General features: G+C 52.0%; 1 long non-coding RNA gene across 1 annotated transcript; it reads right to left on the bottom strand.

The window, feature by feature from the left end:
• Positions 1-1,480: 1,480 nt before the first annotated feature.
• Positions 1,481-2,825, bottom strand: LOC309437763. Its single transcript, XR_014183617.1, has 3 exons — positions 2,583-2,825; positions 2,173-2,459; positions 1,481-1,758 (listed from the first exon to the last, which is right to left on the bottom strand). It is a non-coding gene; the product is annotated as an uncharacterized lncRNA (long non-coding RNA).
• Positions 2,826-4,247: the final 1,422 nt, after the last annotated feature.

The raw sequence follows: 4,247 nt of genomic DNA, 5'->3' as shown, positions 1-4,247 counted from the left end.
CACCTTCTTATACACTCACCTGCATTCCTATACATTCATCTACCTTCCTATATGCTTGCCCACCCTCCAATATGCTCACCTGCCTTCCTATACACTCACCTGCCTTCTATATGCTCACCCACCCTCCTATACACTCAGCTGCCTTTCCACATGCTCAGCTGCCTTCCTATATGTTCACCTGCCTTCCTATATGCCCATCGGTTCATTTGCACTGGGAGGGAGATTGAACACTAACGACATCTTTACGAGTGTCGTAAAAATAAGGGAGCAGGGTGGGAGCATTTGCACATTCACCCATCAATCGGGAGGGCGAATCTTTATGAAAGAGGATTCCTTTCATCCAGTTTTGCCCAAAGTGTTGGGTTTTAGATGTAATGTATCCAAAACAGGCACCTTGGCTTCTCTGGCCGTTGTTGGAGTCGAAGCTCTAGAGATGGGGTGGTGAAGTTCCTGGGCTGCAGTTAAACTGGGATGGGAAATAACTCAGGACTTTCCTTCTCCACTGGAAAAGAAGGTCGACCTTCTCTCTCCATCCAACCAAAGCGTCAAAGGGTAACACATTAATAAAGTGCAAAAAAAAGCAGAAAGAGATCAAACCAACCAGCTCCTACCTCCTTTCCTATCATTCTTCTGTCTCCTGAAATTGTCAGACCAGGGTGAAGTCTCCTCCTGTTCCACCTTCAGCAGCTGGAGCACGTTGCCATGTCCTGCAAGATGGGGACGAGAGGATGGAGGTCACAGAAGGTGGTGAGATGCTGCAGGGGGTTTGCAACCCACTGTCACACCCAGGACTCGGAGGGAACGCCCCGCAGATGCAAAAAAGACATTCACGTGCTGAAATATTCACAATATTTCACAAATATTGTGGCCAGTATTGCGGGAGGACAGGCTGGTTGCAAAGAGAGGTGGTGGAGGCAAGCCCTGAGCACCCCAAACACCAGCATTCTGCTTGTGGGAAAACAAACTCCAGAGCGACAGGCAACCCGTAAGGCAGGTGTCGGGGATTTTCTTCACCTGCTGCTCAAAGGACGGGCCAGTTAATTATTAATTTTCTATTTTAAATGAAGCAGAGTGAAAGAAGGAGGGTTGGTTGAGTGAGAAGTCCGGGACTGCAGGGAAGGGCAAGGTGAGATCGACACAGGCATGGCCAAGAAGAAATGTCCATGATCCTAAAAACCTGCTCAGGGAGCAGTGACCATATCTCACCTGCTGCCAGCAAGAACCAGGAGAGGACAAATCCACCCACTCAGGTGGAAGATCTCTGTGGGGTTCTCCCAACCCTGGGACATTTTGGAAGGGAGAAGACCCAGGAGAGGACAAGCCTTTGCCGACATCCCCCATGAAGGGTCTACCAGCCTTCAGCAACCTGTAGGTTGGTAACTTTGCGGGGAAGAAGCGATGTTTTTGTATTTAAGAGCCCTTGGTGCATTTTAATTCCATCTATATGTCCTGCAAGTTTCTGGAGTCATGTGAACCTTCAGCACCTGGAGCATCCTGCAGCGAGGGGTCCCGCAGCTCCGCAGGGGACCGAGATGAAAGGCTCCATGTGGTTTTGAACGTGTTGCAAACCAGTTTTGCTTCTTCTCCCCTCTAGTAAAGGAAAATTCACTGTTTCCAAGCCACTCACCATCTTATAGATCTGTCACATTCCTCCTCGGTCTCCTTGCTCCTCACCAGCAACGCAGTCTGTGCAGATCGCTGTTTCCTCCTCAGATCACAGCTGATCCAGCTTTTGCTTGGAGATGGGCTCCTCCACACCTGACCACAGAATCATAGAATCATTTTGGTTGGAAAAGACCTTTAAGATCATTGAGTCCAACCATAACCCACCCCCAGCACTGCCCCACGTCCTGAGAACCTCATCTATGTGTATTTTAAACCCCTCCAGGGCTGGTGACTCCAGCACTGCCCTGGGCAGCCTGTTCCAATGCCCCACAGCCCTTTGGGGAAGAAATTGTTCCCCACATCCAACCTCAACCTCCCCTGGCGCAACTTGAGGCCGTTTCCTCTGCTCCTGGTGCTTGTTCCTGGGGAGCAGAGCCCGACCCCCCTGGCTCCAAGCTCCTTTCAGGCAGTTCAGAGATCAGAAGGTCTCCCCTCAGCTCCTGTTCTCCAGCTGAACCCCCCAGGTCCCTCAGCCGCTCCCATCACACTTGTGCTCCAGCCCCTCACCAGCTCTGTCGCTCTTCTAAATCTTCATCACATTCTCCAAACAAGATGATCTTCCCCAAAACTGCCCACCGAGATGCAGTGGAGCAGCTCCAGTTTGTGCCCGGTGACCCACGGCTCCTTAGCCTGAGTCCTCTGGCTTTTGTCCCAGGAGCTCTGTAACTCACCGGCTTTGGATCCGCTCCGCTTCCAAAATAAACCCGGCTGCGACACAAGGCAGAGCCCGTGCCTGGTGCACTCCACTATTTTGTGTTGACTTGGAGTTTGCTGAAACCATGCAGAGAGCAGTGCTGGGAGGGAAAGCAAAGAGTTAAATAGGATCAAGCCAAAGGAAAGGGGGCGTAACAAAGTGCAAACAGGCCAGAGTTTAAAAAAAAGCAAAGCAGAAGGCGGCAAAGAGCAGAAAAGGAAACCTCGTGAGCGGCTCTTCCCCTCTTGGCTTTTCCTGGCTCAGACAGTGAAAGGACAGAGCTGGGCTCAGCTCCCAGGGACGTCCCTGTGACTCCGGCACCGAGCAAACCTCTCCCTGGCAGGAGCAGGAGCGGGGCCGTGAGCTCCCTAATGCACCCAAAAAGCCGCTTATCGCCGCGTTTCACCATTTCCACGAAAGCCAGGAGCTGCGGCGAGCGGCTGAAAGCACCGTTTCCTCCAGCAAAACACAGCGGGGTGCTTACACCACAATTTGGAAACACGGGTTTTGGGACGAGCTCGTTAACGGAAGAGCGGGTTCCGCTTCTTGCAGCGGCTGCAAGAACCAGGAGCCGGGAGCCAAGCGGTTTCGCTCCCGTCCCCTTTCCCGGCTCCATCGGCAGCTTGTTGGACGGGCACGTTCGGTGGCGAAGGAGCCTGAGCGAGTTCCCCGGCACATTTGGGATAAAACACACAAAATACGTCGCCCGCTCGTAATTTGGGGAACAAGGAGGCGCAATGGCGGCACAGGCAGAGCAATACGGGGTGCAGGCACAGCTGACATGGTGCTGGGGCGCGAAGGCTAATCACACCATTATCACATCAAAAAAGTAATTATATGCTTGCAGAAAACCAGAGGGAAATCCAAGAGGAAGCCCGGGGATGATTTTTAAGGTGATTGCTCCCCAAATGAGCTCTTGCAATTGGGGCTCGGTCAATGCAGGAGAGGATCCCCCTGCCAGAGCAGGTGCTGGTTTGCAGGTTTTGCTGTTCCGTGGCCCATCTGGTACCCACCAAACTGCTTTTTCAGGCTCTTGGGGAGCACTCACACCACATTTCTAAATATTTTCATACTTGCATTAGAAAAAGCAATGTTTTAAATGTACGAGTGGGGTGTCTCCGTGGGCCTTAGACACACAGTGCCTGAAAAAAGCACCCTGACGTTTGATTTTGCAGCTAACGGTGACGCGTTATTTTGCCCCCTTTTTTCTCCCCCTAAGAGCTCGTTGCATCAAGCAGGGGCTGAGGGCCAACAGCTGGAAGCAAGAGGCAGTGGAGGCAATCGGGAGATTTGCAACCCAGCCAAGGGCTCCGCGAAGCTCTGCCAGCACCCGTCTGCCCTCTTTCCACCGCCCCCTCCGAAAACAAGCGGAGGAGCAGGACCAGAGCTGCTCGGAGCCCACGGCGAGCACGGGCTCCCTTACCGCTGTTTACATCACTCCTTCCTGTTTCCTTTTTTGTCTCACAATTGGAAATGCCAAGCGGTGAACACTCCCCGCAGCCGCGTCACGAAACCCTTTATATGGACACGGAGTAGAACTCCCTTTTTAATTTTGAAACAAAACCCCAGCGAAAAAAAGCACAGGCTTTCTTTTCAAAACATGCTTGCTCTTGCAGTTTGTTTCATCTGACATAACTCCGCTGAAAAGCATCACCAAAGCGCTACACCAAGTCGTATTTTCAGGTTTCCCTATCAAAAAATAAGCAGAAATGCAGTGTAGGGCGAGCACCCAGGGCACCGGTTTCTGCCTTCCGCACGACATGTTGCAGGCTGGTTTGTTTATAACGTGGAAAAGAGCCCGGGGGGCATTTGGAAAGAAGCAAAATTGCAAACGGCTGAATTGCCCAAGCGGGAATCGTGGCCACGTATCGTCATCTTCTTCACGACT

This window comes from Streptopelia decaocto, assembly GCF_964273445.1.
Source record: "Streptopelia decaocto genome assembly, chromosome: 3".
In the NCBI taxonomy this organism is placed as follows: domain Eukaryota; kingdom Metazoa; phylum Chordata; class Aves; order Columbiformes; family Columbidae; genus Streptopelia; species Streptopelia decaocto.
Note: the sequence above shows the minus strand (reverse complement) of the source record. Positions and strands in the feature narration are given on the sequence as shown.